The following is an 18,655-nucleotide window of genomic DNA, read 5'->3' as shown; positions in this document are numbered from 1 at the left end:
TGGAAATTACATGCACATAATGAAGTCATGTGTTGTGTACACTAAGCCCATACAGAATCCACTTATGTTGAAAATTATGTATTCAGACAAAATATTAAGAAAAAAAAATCAGCCAAGGCCCGTGGAGGGAGTTACGGTGGGGCAGGGAGGCGGGGAGGGGGAGGGGCGGGGTGGGGGGTGCTAAAAACAGGCATATGGAACATTGCAGGTAAGTACACAATTTAAATAATAAAACGAAACTCGTAGCGCACACTGCATGGCAAAATGCGATGCTGTGCGCGCTACGAATTTCGTTTTATTAATTAAATTGTGTACTTACCTGCAATGATCCATATGCCTGTTTTTAGCAACCTCCACCCCGCCCCTCCCCGCCTCCCTGTCCCACCGTAACTCCCTCCACGGGTCGCGGCTGAATAATAGGAGCAGAAATATATAGTTTTAAATATCGTGATGCAGAAATATCATGTGCAAAAATACATCGTTGTTAATAATATTATTTATTAAAATTATTTGTATACATTTTAGTATATATTTAAATTGTATGTTATAAATTGTTTGTATAATGATTGTTAATGTTTTAATACAGCTGGTAAAGTTTAAGCTGTTTTTAAATTTCATTTAATAGGTTATTTGTATTTTTAGTGCCATAGCGGGATGTAGGGTTTTTAGGGGTATAGGGTGGGAAGTAAATCAATTATAATTAATAATTAATCATTCATTTTCATTAATATTAAATATTTAATTGATCTATATTTATGTTAATTGTGTAATTAGTTGTGTTAATTATATTAATTTTTAGGTACGGATTGTTGGACTTGTAGGGATATAGGGTGGGAATTCAATTATAATTATTTAATGATTATTTTCTAATTAATATTCATTGTTTAATTGATAATTATGTAAATAGTGTAATTAATTAAATTGTTTATTAATATTTGTGGTGTGGGTTGTTTTTGTTGGGGTAAAGGGTGGGAAGGTGAATATAATTAATGTATTATTAGTTAATTGTTATTCATTTTTTAATTCATTATGTAAATGATGTAACTACAATTTTTAAAATAATATATATTAGGCACACACTGTTGGGTTGGTAGGGATAAAATGTGGAAAGTTAATTAAATATATTTTATTATTAGTTAATTACTATTAATTGTTTAAATGATCAATAATGTAAAATGTGTAATTATTATAATTATAATATATATTTTAAGGATGTGTTGTTTACTTTGTAGATGCACAGGGTAAGAAGTCAATTTAAGTAATAATAAATGTAAAAATTGTTACTTATTGTTTTAAAAATGTGCTTTTTATTATGTTATGTGTTAATTGTTCTTATTTGTAAATTATATTATATTTGTTGGCTAATAGTATTGTGAAAATATAGAGCCTTATTATGATCGCAGGGGGATTGAGACTGCCCGACAATTGGTCGACAGTCCCAACCGCCATATTTTGGTAAGACCGCAGAGTAGGGGGTCAGAAACTGCTTTTTTCTACTGCGGCTTGTGCAACGGCCCGGAAAAGGGCTGCAGCACAAGTCGCAGCAGAAAAAGGCATGTTTTCAAACATTCATTTACCATGTGGCAGGCACCATGTGGGGCCTTGCACACGGTGCATGGATGTTTGGGGGGGCACCACATGTGCCCCCCTGGCTACTCAGCAGTGGCCCACGGGGATTGGGGGCCCTGTTTGGGGCCCCCAAAGTCCATTTTCTGTTTTCATGGTGGCGGGTCAGCCATGAAAAGGCTGTGAGGAATGGATATCCTAATCTCTATGGTGATGCCAGAAACTAGCACCACCTCCATTGTAGGGATTAGTGTCCGACCGCCTACCCAACTGGCTCCTTGAGCCTGTCATAGGAGGGGGACTGTCCCCCAGACCGCTGTGGTCCGACCGTCTGCAGCGTAATCTGGCAGTCCGAATGATGGCTTGAATGTCGGTGGGACCGCCACCGTCGGCCTGTCGGTGTCTGTCCTACTGACATTAAAATGAGGCCCATAGTGTGGTATTTTAATTATATTAATATTATTTGTTTCATTTTAAAATATGTATTAAACATTGTAATAAATATGTATTTTTTATTTTAAAATATATATATATTTTTTAGTTTGAAATATTTATAGTTGTTATTTAGTGTAGTTGTTAAAATATTTAATTTGTTTGAAATGAACTACTCTCTCTCTCTCTACTGGTGCACAGACTGCAGTGGGAATAGTAAACTTTACCCCTCCGCAATCCAACACTTTCTCTACTGTCGCAGCGACTGGAGTGGACACTTCTGAGTCCAAAGCTTTCTCTACTGTTGAACAGACAGGAGTGGGAATAGTAAATTTTACTTCTCCTGAGTCCAAAGCTTTCCCCGCTGTTGCAGGGATTGGAGTGGGAATAGTATATGAATTAACCCTTTTACCGCAGCGGCAATTCTGCTGCAGTGCGGCACCTTTGATGAGTGGGCGGAGTAGTGCGTGCGACGGCCGTTGGCCGACAGAAGCACGCAACAGGTTAATCCTACAATTTTATAGTTTTGTTTATATTGTCTAAATTTACCTTTGTGAATACCGAAAATCGTCAACTTAACATTTTGGTATAAGTTTACATTTGTAAATCGGGCCCATCGCCTACACAGGCACTAATAAAAGAACAGCTGCGGAGGCAATGATAGTAGTCATTCCCAAAGAAGAGAAAGACCCATCCAATCCAAAAACTACCGTCCCATCTCCCTAATAAATATTGAATGTAAAATCTACACGAAAATCCTTGCTTTCTGATTGGAATCCATCCTCAACAAAACTATACACCCCTCCCAAAGGGGATTTATCAGAGCCAGATTGAGCATAGATAACATTAGACTATTCAGCCACACAATCGATAAAGACCACCTAGCCTGTGCAGTAGCACTAAAGGTGAAGAAGGCCTTCCATACGGTCTTCTGGCCTTTCCTCCATGGACTCTCACCAGCTTCAGCATAGGCTCGTCCCTTATTTAAATGATTCTCGCCTCATACAAGAAGCCCCAAGCCAGAATTAACATTAACGGTTCTCTATCTAATACCTTTAACCTCCAACAAGGTATCCTCCTATTTATGAACCAAGCAGACCTAGCGCTGCCCAACATAATGGCCACTATCAACAAATATGCCCTGGTTTCAGGATATTGTCTTAGCAAAGATAAAAAAAGAGTTCCTCCCTCTTAATATCCACTGTAACAGATCCAATATAGGTGACCATGGTCTCAAATGGGCTCCCAACAAAATAAAATACCTGTGTCTATGGTTCTCCCAAAATCTTAGAGTGTCCATTGACCATAACGAGAAAAGGATCTTAAGCAAAATTAAAGCCATTGGATACAAATGGTCCTCTAGATACATCACAAGGTGGGCAAGGATAGAGGCCATCAAAATGATGATTACATCGCTTATCAACTTCCTAATCAGTATTTCACCTGTATACCTCTCAGACACTTTGTTTGCTAAAATAGATACAATCCTCACCAAATTCTTATGGCAATCCTAAAAACCCAGAATTGCCCTAAAGAAACTGCCCAAAAAATTAGGTGGCCTACATTTACCAGACTATAAGAGCTACCAGCACGCCTTTCTAGCTAAACAGGGAAGTCTTAGGCTCACCCTCGCTAACACAAACTCCCCTTCATGGCTCAAGATTGAAAAAGCGCCAACTAGACATTTTCCCTTACTTTCTTTTTTACAACTAAGAAAATAATAACAGAATACTTAGCAAGCATCCTCACCTGCGCAGTGCAAGCCATTCAAGAAATGTATAACAAACTCCCTAACAAAATAATATACTCACTGTCGGCCTCTATATGGCATAATGAACACCTAAAATTAGACAGCAAAACAATTTTCCTAGAAACTTGGGCACCAAAAGGAATACTGCTAATAGGAGACCTCGGTATACCACACAATCCCTTGCCTACTCCTTCTTAAAGCCAAATTCAACCTAAATGATCTAGACTTTTATCACTTCCGAAAAATTAAAGCAATTATCTCCAGGCATAAATCTCCTATCAATGCTGATCTTCTGAATACTTTACGCTCATACAGCAAAGTAGGCCATGTAGTTTCCAAACTTTACTCTCTCCTATCCCCTACTAGTTCTTCACTAACCAAATCAATATAAAACAAATAGGAATCAATCCTACAGACTACATATAGCCTCAGACAGTACAGTTGAGCTGGTTGTACATCTAGGCGAACCATACCTCGAACAAAATTACACCATCCTCAGCTCAGACTAGATACTGGGTGGCATATATGGCCCACTGGACCTCTGCCAAACTTTTCAAATGTGGTGTACAAATCTCTGACATTTGCAGGAGTTGCGGCAAGGAGGCCTGGAACACATGCTGCTGGATTACACCTTCTCTAAGAGCTTTTGGGAAGAAATAGGTAAAACCATATCACAAATTCTAAATCAAATTGGACTCCAGACCTAGCCTCTATCGCCATGGGAGTCCTTTCCCCTGACACACATTTCATGTTAAAGAAAGAGGACTGCCTATTATGAGACGTGCTTGTCTCAATTGGCATTAAAGCCACTCTCTCTGAATGGAAAGATCTATCCAAACCTTCATCTCACACTTGGTGGGAATAGCCTAAGCACAGACATAAAGAATACATCAAGGAAAAAAATCCCATCTCCGCCTCACATAACCCCAACACATACCTCTCCTTTGACTCTGCTCTCACTCTTTTCTCACCCTGTTCCATCTCCTCTCTATCCTTAGTATTCTTTGTTTCTAAAACCTCATTACGAGATCAGTTGCTATAACCCATACCAGAATTCCTTCAATCATCCCCTCAACTCCCTCCATACAAACAACAGCAGAACCTTCACCATCAACTCACACACTTACAGATACACATACCCACTCTTTTATCGGACATCTCTTTCAACAAAACCTATAATGTCATACTTAAATACATTTCTGACTCCCCAACCGGATATTGTTTCTTCATTGTATATCTACCTTCTCTGTACTCTTTTGCTCAAATAAAATGTTAACAACAATGGCTAAGAGAATAATATTTATGGCAGCAGGTACATGGTACCAGTGTCAGTACTTCGGTACCAGCTGTGGTATTGCAGTACCACAAATACTTTTAAAAATAAAAATATACCCTGCCCTCAAGAGTCAGAAATTGTTCAACAGCAACTGTGTGTCCTGCTCTTAGAGGAAAATGGAGGAATCTTGATTTAAGTTACTCTAGAAATGTAAAGCTGCACAATCACCTAACAGGCCCTAGAGTATTCTATTCTTTATGGTGGCATTTATTTGTATAGACTAGAAGAACAGAATTTATTTATTTATTTATTTATTTAAGACTTGTAATGGGCATGGCTGCCTCAGCTTGGGACATTACAATAAGGGGGTTGAACCCATGCAGTCGCGGGGACCTGGGCGCTATATGGTACATATAAGAAAGGGGTCCCCGCAAGGGAAGGGTGTTGTATGCTACACACACTAACACTACTATAGACTAACAAACAAGAGATTCAAAATGAATTTACAGGTATTGTCATTTATTTTCCAACACCAGATACCAAATTACATTCACATTCAATGAATAGCCCCAAACGGGTGCAGATTAATCATCAATGCACACACCTTTAAGTCCCTCTGACTGTCGATTTCTTTCACCCACAGCCCGTGCACCCTGCTTGCACCCTCGGCTGTTTCAGACATCTGAATAAGACAAATGACAACTGGGGGCTAACAACAAACTCACCATTCGGCCGAATGGTTGTAGCTTGTGTAAGTTTAGTCCCCGTTTTTTAACCAGCAGATAGTGTTTAATGACAAAATACCTTTCCACTGGCTGTATTTCTCTTTTTTTAATTTTATTTTTATTTACAATTCAATTTAATTATGTCTCCTCTGTAGTTTGCGAAACATTATCACTGAGATCGACCACGACTTTCTGCGTGGCCTACTCATTTCCTACGTTTAGAGCCCAGCTGGGCCTTGACTCCATGGTAATTAAATTAAATGAATCTGTTACTGTCAAATAGGACGGTTGTAATTTATTCTTACAACGTATAAGCCTGACTCCTTGTTTTAACTTTTCAGATAGGATTGCCCCACCCCACCTCTTCCCTGTATATGTCCTGATGAATACCCCGATAAAGGACTTAACGTAGCCTACAGACAGGGGTCGAAACGTCGACGGCCTTTTTCTTGGACTTCCGGCACATGCCCCTGATAGTTCTGATTTTAGTATGTGACCGTTGAATGTCATTAGTTTTACAGTTTTTCAATGGATGCCTTGATTTTTGGCTTTTGTATCTGAATTGTTATGACTCCATTTAGAATATTGTAATCATTACTTGTTTTTTGACTGTGCTTATTTTCTTTGACTTTACACTTCCTTGAGCACCACCCCTCCTTTCCCTTTCCTTCCTCTCCCCGTTTGGGGCTATTCATTGAATGTGAATGTAATTTGGTATCTGGTGTTGGAAAATAAATGACAATACCTGTAAATTCATTTTGAATCTCTTGTTTGTTAGTCTATAGTAGTGTTAGTGTGTGTAGCATACAACACCCTTCCCTTGCGGGGACCCCTTTCTTATATGTGCCTCAGCTTGGGAAGCACATGCACCACCAAGCAAGATCTAGGTAAGTCCACCAAGAGACGCGCCGCCGCATTCTGTACCCTCTGTAGGCGTTTAATGCTGGCTGTGTTGGCGCCTAAGTATAGAGAGCTACCATAATCAAGCTTGAAGAGAATTGGTGCCTGCACAATAGTATGACGCACTCTAGGAGGGAAAAAAACAAGCAAGGGTCTTAACCCTCGCAAAAGCCCAAAACAGGCAGCGGCAACAGTTTTTGTCTGCTTCTCAAACGTTAATCCTTTATCAAACCACAACCCCAGGTTCTTCACAGCCTCCTTGGGCAACGGGGTGGGTTTGAGGGGGTCTGGCCACCACTGCTCAGACCATAGCTCCTGATCCTTCCCAAACAGTAAAATCTCAGATTTGCTGGCATTTAACTGTAAACAGTTTGCCATCATCCAATCTGAGATGGCCACCAGATCCTCCTTGAACTTCTCCAAGTTGGCGCAACAGTTTTTAGAGAAGGCGATTACCAACTGGGTGTCATCAGCATACGACACCAAGGACCACCCCCTGCCTTTTGCCACTTCCGCCAAGGGTCTCACATAAAGGTTGAACAAAAGTGGGCTTAAGATAGAACCCTGTGGTACCCCCTGGCGCAGGGCTTATTCCTGGGAATGGAAAGGTGGCACTGAGACCTGGAAGGACCGCTCCTCTAAAAAGGATTGAATCCAATCGAAGGCCCCACCCCTAATCCCAACTTCCTGGAGGCGTTCAAGAAGAATCGCATGAGACACCGTATCAAAAGCGGCGCTTAGGTCCAATAGGACCAAGGCCGCAGAGTCACCCACATCCAGCCTACTCCGGATGGATTCCGTTACTGCCAATAGCGCTGATTCAGTGCTATGGCGTGGACGAAAACCATGTTGAGATGAATCAAAGATGTTATACTTTTCAATAAATTTGGATAGAATGGAGTTCACATGCGCTTCCACCAGTTTAGCCAAAAAAGGCAGCTGGGAAATAGGGCGATAATTACCAGGATCTTCCGGATCAAGTGAAAGTTTATTTATCAAAGGAATGACTATAGCGTGTTTCCACGCCCTGGGAACAGAGCTAACCTCAAAGACAAATAGGCCAATTCTAGATCCATGGGAGGGATCGATGAATGGAACTGGCGAAAGTGGGCAGATGACATGTCCTGAAATACGGGACGAGTAAAGGCGGTCAAGTCAAAACGAAGCTTGAAGCGCGCAGGAGGCGAGAGTTACGTTATGATTCTGAACATCAGGTACACAAGGGGATTGGGAAGGTTGAATGATCACACAAAGGAGAGGATTTGCTTTGAATTTGGTTACAATAGGGGACTTTTGTTTAGCGCATGGAGCACGGAGATACACGAATTATAATTTCTGATGATTTCCTTCTGGGGGGATGGTTCACCGAGAAGTGGTGGAGTGTCGGTATGCGTTTAAATGAAACTATGTTATGGTTAGGAGGGGATAAATTTGAGGATGTCCCTTCATGAATTACACTGTTGGGTTGAATATTGCAATCATTTAAGGGGGACTAGGGGGGTATGATCCAATGGGATTGTTTAGCCTGCACGTTTTTGATAAAAATGTTCTTATCAATGGCGTGACTCATATGTAACCGCGTTTTAAAACCATGTATTCTTCATTATTTATAGATACTCCTGAGAAGGTTATTTTAAAACCGAAATGCATTGAGTATGATGAACATCGAATCTGGTGAATGGTTAAAAAATGTGTTGAATGTTCCTCTATAGGCCTGGATGGGCAATACATTGAAATATAACAAACCAAAAAGTTGATGAGTTTAACTTTTGACGTGATGGTTCAAAAAATGGATGTAATTTGAGGAACTTTGGAAAATAAATGATTCAAATTGGATTATTATGGTGGAAGAGTATATTTAAAATACCGACGTACATACAGCTGTGCAACCTTTGTTTGGCATTCTACAACGGCGGGTCACTAATTCTCAGTTCTATTGAAAGTGGGCAGATGACATGGGGTCAGCTGGGGGAGCCTGACTTGATTTTATGACACAGGATCTCAAATTCTGAGAGCGTCAACAAAGAAAGGGATGATAAACAATTGCCCTCCATAAGGTCCACCCCTCCAGGCACCACTTTCTCAATAGGAATTGTCGCCTTAGGGAGGCCACGATAAATCTGCTCAACTTTGTTTACAAAGTGCTGCGCTAATAGCTCACATTGACGATTGGAGGCTATAGGAGAGGCACTAGAGGCGCCTGCACTCGTCATATTTTTGAGCAGGGAAAAAATGGTCTTTGCGGGGTTGGAACTGGCCAGAATCTTATTGGCTACAAACTCCACCCGAGCTCTCCGAATGAGCTTATGATATTCCTTAACCGCCGCACGATATTCTAATTTAGCAGAGGCTTCATAGGGACGGCGTCAAGCACGCTCTAGCTGCTTGCGACCCTTCTGAACCATGGGTTGGACAGCCCGCGTCCTTTTCCACCCCGTTTGGCCAGAATACAGCTATCCAACCCGGCCATCAGCCAATCTATCCACCAAACAAAGAAGCACTTACTTCATTTAATTAAGAGGAAATACCCCACTGGAGGATATTCAGCTGTTTGTTGTCTTGTCTTCTTCTTCTTCGTACGAAGATTAATTTTCTCATCGATTAAAAAACTGTGAGGAACAAACACCACAGAAAATACATAAACAAAGCACAATGTAGAGATTGGGCTCGACCATCTTCCAGGGAGCACGTAGGAGAAATAGGCCAGGGGGTTTAAAGATTAAAAATACTCCTTTGACTCCAAGTATCCCTTTATTAGCGGAGTCATAGGGGATATTAAAATATAAAGAAGAAGGGTCGTAAGGAGGTAATGGTCGTAAGACCCTATTGCCAACATGTTTCAGCCTTTACAGGTAGGCCAGAGAGGGTCCTGGGCTTTCTTCAGGACAACTGGAGTTCCTTCCCTGGTTATGTGAAGAGGTACTACCTAATGTTTGATATGAATTTCAGAAAATTGCGCCTTAAGGACCGGTAAGTTATATACTTATCTCTGATCCGGTATTTTGGGATATTGTGTCCGCCTGTGAAAGGATCATGTATTAGTGTTAACACCCAGAGCCTCAATCAGAGTGGGAGGTATAGCGTGCGTTTATTTATCATGTCTTATATGCTCACATTTTTATTGAACATTCTGGGGGTATCTGTGTGCCCCAGATACCTTCTGTTCTGAGTGGAAGTGTTATTTACATTTAACCACCCATGGAGATCAGGTATACATCGGTGTAGTGATTCCACACCCATTTAAAGTCAGCCTGCACCGTTATACACATACATCCGGGTGTTCATGTTAACCGTTTTATGGTCACCTAACTGTAGGGGATATTTCCTCCATACATATTTACATACGTTTTTATCCTATTGTGGAGGACTAATAGTATCTCAAGAGACTGCGGGTCAAGGGGTAGCCTTGTAGTCAAACACTGCATGTGTGCGGACAGGAGGAAAGAGGAAAGTAAACAAGTAACATCAGTGTTTACCATACTGCGGCTGGTTACATACCATGCATTTAGCGGTCGCATCTGGTACACAGACTCATCCTTGCTTTTACTTACTTTGTCAAAAGTCCTGCCCCACCTACTTGGGTCCGTTTCTCCCGGCATTTCGGAAATGGGATGCCGGGAACACGTCTTATAGTGTGCTTCGGACTCAGCATTTCCAGCTCGTACAGGGGAGGAGCCCTGCCCCTGACGCCTGCTTTCAACGCCATGCCGTATGTCCCGGCTGACTAACTACACTCTCCCATGGGTCATTGGGGCTTGTAGTTTTTGAAGACAAGTTACCCCTATTATTTTTATTAGAGATATGAGAACGTGTATTAAAAGCAGGTAATAAGGATGCCTGTCTACTTCATGTGTCAAATCCAATAAATGTGGAATATGATCAAAAAGTGCCTTGGCAGCTGCTTGTTGAAGCACGACACTATTAGAGTGTGTGAGGGTTATTTAACGGAAACAAATTGCTTCTTTTCCCATGGATGAGCGGATGGTGTACCACCAGTTGAGAGTTTTGCCCGACTATCCTCATTAATCAGGTGGTATAATTATTTGTTTAGGAGCTAGAATTAGTGAGGATGTATCCCTCCAACTACTGCTCTACCCTTCCGGCTCAGGTTAGGTACCCTTTTCCTGTAGCCAAGCTTCAATAGCATTGTAGAGATTACCTTCTTTCACACAGCTCTAGTGTGGAATATGCACTGGATTTTCATCCGATGAGGAAGCCCCTACAAAGTGCTGAGGGCGAGGTGAAGGCAGTGAGAGCATAAGGGAAGTAGCAACACAAGGGACCTGGAGTGGGGGGGGGGGGGCAGAGGCAGGCAGATAGAGAACAGCGGACAGGAAGGAGATCGACAGGGGCATAGACAGCAAGCTGACTATGGAGGGCAGGCTGGCATCGGCAGGTGCAGAAAGCAAAAACACTAATGTTTAGAAACACTGAAATATGCCAGCTATACTCAAGGACCCTGAAATTATCCGATTCTGCTGCTGAAGTAATTTCCATGTAAGTATAGTTTAGCAATTTGCCACATAATCTATCACCTGCTGCATAATCTGCAGATTTTTACCAAAACAAATGTTGTTTTTACACCAAACTGATCAAAGTTACTAAAAACACTGCAATACGTGTTCTGGTGCAGTGGAAGAGTCTTTGCACAGGTTAATCAGTCACCTCTAAATTGTTTACTGCTGTATTTGAGTGTTGAAGTAGTATAATGAGGTGAAACATTTTTCCAGGCAGCATTATGCTATATCTCGTGTATACATCGATACATCTTCCCTGTTGCCTTGGCCCTTGCTGCTCTTTCAGTCCGAATGTGCTCTGTGGGATGTTGGAGTGGTAAAGATGAATGGAATGTATGGGTTCCTGTGAGGTGAGGTGTCTCAGTTGGAGTATAGGCTGAGCAACAGGCAGGCGTCTCCTGGAGGGGGCTGTTGTAGGATTGTCCCTAGATAAAGCTATGGATGTACTAACCTGCAACTAAAGAATGAATAAATCATCTTAAACTACTCCTCGGCTATCAGACATTTAGTACAACATTTTTGGCGATGAGGATAGGATTCGAACCCACACATGCATAGCACAATGGACAAGTACACTTTGTTTCCAGCAACTCAGCTCTTTGGCAGGCTGTACATTCATCAATGGGGCTTTGCGGTGGGAGGCCGACCGGTGGGAGACTCACCCCCCCGGGGATTTTGGGGCCCCGGGAGGAAGGGGTGGGGAGGAATTGGACGGGGGACAGGAAGGGCTGGGCAGTGGGTTTTAGTCGTTTTTGGGCTGGTGCCAATAAGAGCGGCCATTTTGGGTCACTGTGCACCATTTCATGGGACAGTGACCCAGCAGCCGGGGGGCAGGTTGATCGTTGTCGTAATTTGTGGCCTTCGTCGTTTCTGTCGTGGTCGTTTTCGGTGGTTTGGCGGTTTTATTGCAGATTGTGGTGTGAGGAGTGGGGTGGAGGGCGTCGTCGGCGGGGCAGAGGATTTGGACGCGGCGGTGCGGGCGGCGCGAGAGGCGGTACCTGGTCTGATGGTGGCGATGGCGGACCCCCGCGTCCGTGAGGCGCTCCGCCTCTTAGGAGAGGCCGGCAGGACGGACCTGCTGAGGGGAGATTTAATGGTAAGGCCGCCGCGGCGCACTGCTGATGGCGCCGCGGCGGCGGTTGCGGCTTGTGAGCCACCGCGTTCACGTGCGAGGCGGGAGGGGGAGGCGGGGACGGGGGGAGCGTGGTGTCGGCCTGCGGGCGGTGGGGGCGCCGAAGCGGGGAGGGAGGGTGAGCAAGAGGCGCAGAGGCCGGGGGAAGGCACCGCTTCAGTTCGTGGAGGAGGCGGTGGTGGAGACAGGGGGGGCGGGGGAGACGAGCGGGAGGCCGGCGGGAGGGTCTTCGAGGGGGAAGAAGCCTGAGCAGGTTAAGAGGGCTGGGGGGGGGGCACCAAAGTCGAGAAGGAGTGCTAGGCTGGTGGAGGGGGGGCCAAGGACAAGGCGTGCTGGAGGGGGGGGGCAGGGGGGTAGAGAGGATGCCGCGAGCGCGCCCACAGGACAGGAGGGGGCGAGGGGAGGAGGGGAAGGAGGGGGTGGTGGGGGAGGAGGGGGGCGTGGGTGGGGAGGGGGAGGATGGGGGGCGAGGGGGAGGAGTGGGGGGCTCGCCGCTAGTGATTGAGGAATCGGAGGAGGGTGAGGGGGCAGGGGAAGGGGCTGAGAGCGAGTTGGACTGGGGGTCGTCATCTGAGGAGGACATGGTGGGGCCCAGTAGGCCGGTGTCGCCGGGGGGAGGGGAGAGGGGTGCGGGGCGGGGGGGAGGGGCAGGTGTGGGTTGGGGCGGTGCGGGGGTGAGGAGGTGCCCGGGGGTTTCGGGGTGGAGGTGGGCTGGGGGAGGGGAAGGGGGAGGGAGCGTCTCAGTGAGTGGGGGCACGGGGAGGGGGGGTTGAAGGGTCTTACCGGGGTGGGGCGCGGGGGTGCGGGGCATGTGGCGGTGCCGGGGGGGAGTGTGGAGTGGCATGGGGGGTACGGGGGGCTGGGAGTGGGGAGAGGGGGTTGGGGAGGGCGGCCGGCGCGGCGGGGAGGGCATTTGGTGGCGTGGGGGAGGGGTGCGCCAGGAGCTTGGGGGGGGGAAGGGGGTGCATTTGCCCCGGCATGCTGGACTTCCCCGCTTTTTTCTTGGCAGGAGCAGTTGTCGAGGGGCTCGGGTGAGCAGCTTGCGGCTCCAACCCGCCGAGTGGATGGGCCGGCTCTGCCTAGTACGGGCGGTCGCGCTCCAACGAGGGACCATGTGCGTGCAGACGGCGGATGGCAGGGCAATAGGTCTCCAACGCCCCCCTCCCGATGGGTCGATCCGGCCGCCGGAGGACGGGGAAGGAGCAGCAATTTAGCAGGTTACTCTAACTACCAGACGGAGGACAGGAGACAGGGGAATGTGGATTTAGGGACACTGATGATGGAGTGCAGGGACAAGGCAGGTCTGAGTAGGGTAGACGCAGGAGGGGTATTGGTGGAAGGGGATGGCGAGATTGAGTCGGAGGAGGAGGGGGAGCTTCGGGAGGGGGTAGGGGAGGCGAGTAATGTTGTTGGCAGTGTTTTACAGGTACGCCCCCGGCAGACGGTGCCGCGAGTGACGACCCCCCCAGTGGAACTGGTTAGGCGGCGGGATCCGGTGAGGACGCCAGCCTTGACGCCAGGTAAGGCCAATGCAGGATCGGGGAGTGGCTTGGGTGGGCCTCATGGAGGCCAGGCGGAAGGGGGAGATGGCGGTTGCCAGGTGTCAGTGGGGACGGATGCGGGGGGGGGGGATACGGTGAGGTTGGTGAAGGGTAGGTATGTGATGGATGCCGGGGTGTGTACGGAGGCGGCGGGTGAAGCGTCGTCGGGGTGCGCAGGCGCGGGAGAGGTGGCAAAGTCCGGGGGGTCGGCGGGTGCAGCGGTGTCGGCGAGCACGGGGACGGGAGAGACGGCAACGTCCGGCGGGTCGGCGGCGCCCAGCGTCGGAGCGAAGGAGAGCTGTGAGGTCCCGGTCAGGAAGCTGCCGTACATGGGGGTGGCGAAGCCCTTGGGGGCGCATTTGTCGATGGCGACCAGGGAAAAGATCTGGAAGGGGGAGTATGTGGAGATTTTGAAGTTGCTACACAGGGAGTTGATGGCCAAAGAGGGGTCGAAGGAGGAGGAGCAGGAGTTGGCCTGGCGGCCTAAGGTGCCGGTTACCATTGAGAATTGGTTGGCGGCTTTCCTGATCTATTCCAGCGTGTACTGCGAAAAGTACCCCGACAGGGCGGTCGCACTGTTCAAATACATGGACGTGGTGCGGCGGGCACAGGTGACGTATGGGGGTAATGCGTGGTCCCATTACGACGAGGAGTTTTGGGCGCGCATGGCATCGGACCTGGAGGCAAAGTGGGGAGAGTTGGATGCGGACTTGTACCAACAGACGATGAGCGGGGCAAAATTTGGCCGCCCCATCTACACGGCCAGTGGGCTGCCGCTGGCGCCCCCCCCTTTTCGGCCCGCCCCACCCGTGGCGGGGTGGGGGCGGGGGGAGCCGGTAGCAATGCCAGCGTTGGGGCCTGTTGGGACTTCAACAGAGGCTCTTGTCTCAGGCAGGTGTGCCGTTTTCGGCATGAATGCTCCGCGTGCGGGAGACGCCACCTGGAGGCGCGTTGTTGGGGGCTTGGGGGAGGCCCCGCACGGGGACAGCACCCGTCCTCCGTGCCCGGTAGAGGGAGGGGGAGCGAAAGGGGGGGAGGGGGGAGTACCCTGGGAAAAGGCTCGTACGCCGGTTAGGCTGGACCGCCTGGAACCTCTGTTGGAGGCGTATCCGCGGGCGGACGATGCGACCGTGCTGCGTCGGGGTTTCAGGGAGGGTTTCCTGTTAGGCTACGAGGGTCCGTGGATCGCTCGATGGGCGGAGAACCTGAAGTTCGTGAACGCGCACAAGGGTATCGTCCGGGAGAAACTTTTCAAGGAGGTGAAGGAAGGGAGGATGGTGGGGCCTTTTGAGGAGGCGCCACTGCCGGATTTGATCGTTTCACCAATTGGGGTGGTCCCGAAAAAGGAACCAGGCCAATTCCGGCTGATTCAACATCTCTCATGGCCGGAGGGCGCGTCGGTGAACGACTTTATTTCAACGGAGTTGGCGTTGGTGTCGTACTCGTCCGTGGACGTCGCGAGGAGGTTGGTGACGACGGTGGGGCAGGGGGCGCTCATGGCAAAATGCGATGTAAAATTGGCGTTCCGGTTGCTGCCGGTACATCCGGCGGATCACCAGTTGCTGGGGATCCAGTTTGACGGTCTCATATTTGTCGATAGAGCGCTGCCCATGGGGTGCTCCATGTCGTGTGCCTTGTTTGAGAGATTCAGCTCCTTCTTGCAGTGGGCTTTTTCCTGGCGCACAGGCTCTGAGGCGATAACGCATTACCTGGATGACTTCTTCCTGGTGGATCGGCCCGGTTCGTCAGACTGCCAGCAGCGACTGGACAGTTTTACCGACCTGATGGGTTACCTAGGGGTGCCCTTGGCGCCAGAGAAGACGCAAGGTCCCAGCACGGTGCTGTCGTTCCTCGGGATAGAGCTCGACTCAGCGGCCATGGAAGCACGCCTACCGGAGGAAAAGCGGGTGGTCATGACGGAGTTGGTGACGGGCATGTTGGCCAGGAAAAAGGTGACGGTGCGGGAGGTGCAGGTGTTGCTGGGGCATTTGAACTTCGCGTGCCGAGTGGTGCGAGCAGGGCGGACGTTTTGGCGGCGGCTGGGTTTGGCCTTGTCTGGGTTGACGCTGCCCCATCATGTGCGCCTATCGGCGGGCTCGAGGGAGGACCTGAGCATGTGGCTGGCTTTTCTGGGGCGTTTCAATGGAGTGCCCATGGCGCCCCCGGAAGACTGGGAGTGGGACGTGACGATGTCATCGGACGCGGCGGGAGTCGGAGGTTTTGGACTCTACTGGGCAGGCAGGTGGTGCGTGGAGACATGGCTGGAGCGGTGGCAGGCGGGGGGTAGGAGCATTGCTTTCCTGGAGTTGTTCCCGTTGGTGGTGGCTGTGACGGTGTGGGCGCAGGAGTTGGCACACAAGCGTGTTTTGTTCAGCGTGGACAATATGGAGAGGTGTGGCTCAGTGGTTAGAGGCGGCAGACCCGGAAGCTGAGATCAGCTGTGGACCAGGGTTCGATTCCCCGCCTCGGCGGGTCTCGGGCTCAAAAATTCCACGGACTTGACAATTCTCGCTCCGGTGCCTACTCGACTCACGGGGTCACACTCTGCGACTCTGGGCAATAGCTTGCTTAATCTCCACTACGGCCCCTCGCGGCGGGATGCCTGGCTTTCACCTTGTGAATACCCTGCCGGGGTATCTCTCACAGGGGAATACCAGGACGGGTTCCCTAAGCAAGCGCCTTGAGACCCCTGGGTGAAACGTGCGCTATATAAATCGAAATACAAATACAAATACAAACAAAATACAAATATGTCGGTGGTGCAGGTGGTGAATAGGCAGTCTGCAAGGGAGCCCCAGGTGCTGAAGTTGATGCGCGTTTTTGTGTTGAGGTGTTTGGAGCACGATATTTTGTTCCAGGCTCAACATGTGCCGGGAGTGGACAATGACATTGCTGATGCTTTGTCTCGTTCCCAGTGGCGGAGGTTCCATGGGCTAGCCACGGAGGCAGCGGCGGTCAAGACGCGGGGGCCGGAGGAGCTGTGGTTGGTGGGAGAGCGCGGGTCGTTCAGTTGGTGAAGTCGTCCCTGGCAGCGTCCACGTGGAGGAGTTATGAGCAGGGTTGGATGGAGTTTCTACGTGGCGGAGCGGTAAGGCAGCGCGGCAAGTGGCGCCGGGAGGAACAGGTGGTGCAGTTCATGCTAGGGCTAATGGACAGAGGTTTGACGAGAGTGATGATAGCAGGAAAACTGGCAGGGGTGGCTCTCATGGGCAAGCTCTGGTGGGGTTATGCGCCTTCAGCGGGAGAATTGGGGGGGCGTCTTTTGGAGGGTTGGGAGAGGGAAAAAGGTGCGCGGGCGCGGCGGAGGCGGCCCATTACGGAGGCGATGTTGGAGGGTTTGGTGGGACGGTTGCCGGCAGTATGCAGGGACCAGGCGGAGACGGTGTTGTTTGCCACGCTGATGTCATGGATGTTCTATGGGGCTTTCCGGGTGTCGGAGTTGGTAGGTCTGAAGGGACGTCCGGGTTTGACCTGGGAGGAGGTGGAGTTGCGCGGCCGGGAGGTGGCGGTGCGGCTTCGCCTGCCCAAGACTGATCAGCGGGGGGAGGGTACTTGGGTTCTATAGGGTCCAGGGGGAACGGAGGCGGTGTGCCCGGCGGAATGGGGGAGAAGACTGGCAGCCGGTCGGGTGCAGGACGGTGCGGAGGTTTTTGGCAGGGGAGCTGTGGGTCAGGTGACAGCTGCGCAGTTGCTGTGGGTCCTGCGCCACGCCCTACGGGATATGGGTGAGGACCCGAAAGTATTCGGGACACATTCGTTTCGCATCGGGGCGGCGACGGAGGCGGCGCGGAAGGGTTGGGGGAAGGAGAAGATTAAAAAGCTGGGGCGCTGGAAATCAGACTGCTATAAGACGTACGTCAGGCTGCGGGGGGCAGTGTTGGAATAGACTTGCAGTTGGTGCACGATGCTCACATATGTGTCTTTACAGGTACGGTGGCGGGGCCTGCTGCAGCGGTGATGAACATATACGTGGTGGGCCATTCCTTTGTAAAGAGAGTGGAGAGGGCCGAATGGGAGAAACACAGGAATCTTAATTTGGAATTGGACGAGCAGTTGTTTAGGTGTCATTGGAGGGGTAAAGGGGGCATGCGTTGGCACGAGTTGGTGCCGGTTTTGAACAATGTTGTGCGGGGGGGGGGGGGAGGGGGGGGGTCTGCCCGGATGTGGTAGTCATTCATGTGGGTGAGAATGACTTAGTGCAGTGTAAGGGACTGGCACTGGGGAAACAAATGAAGAGGGATTTGCTGGAGATCAGGAGGCAGTGGGCGGGTTGTTATGTCATTTGGTCGGAATTCGTACCCAGGAGATGTTGGAGGGGGCGGAGAGACCTGGGGCAATTGACAAGACTCGGAGGAAAATTAACAGGGAGATGCGGGCTTTTTGTGAGAAGGAAGGAGTGGGCAGGATGGAGCACCCGGAGCTGAGGTATGGGGCGATCTACTTTTTTCTGGAAGATGGAGTGCATTTATCGAGATATGGGATGGAGCTCTATATTGTACAGTTGAAAGAGGCAGTAGACCGGGCAGTAAGGGTGCACAGGTATCCAAAGGTGCAGGAGTCCTAGGGGGGGTCGAAAGCCGTATGGGGCTTTCGAGTGGCGCTTTTTCCTAGTTAAACGGGGGAGGTAGGATAGGAGGAATGACTTTTCCTGGCAGAGGGGGAGGGAGTGTACATATGTCAGGTGTTGAAACAGTTGAGGCAGGCGTTTGGGTATTTGGTACTAATGTTTATGTTGTTGGCGGGGAACTGTTTAGGGGTGGGGGCGAGGGGTTTTGGCAGGTATACGTATAGTTAGTTAGGCCTAGTTTTGTACGGC

Source organism: Lissotriton helveticus, chromosome 5_1, assembly GCF_964261635.1.
Source record: "Lissotriton helveticus chromosome 5_1, aLisHel1.1, whole genome shotgun sequence".
In the NCBI taxonomy this organism is placed as follows: Eukaryota; Metazoa; Chordata; class Amphibia; order Caudata; family Salamandridae; genus Lissotriton; species Lissotriton helveticus.
Note: the sequence above shows the minus strand (reverse complement) of the source record.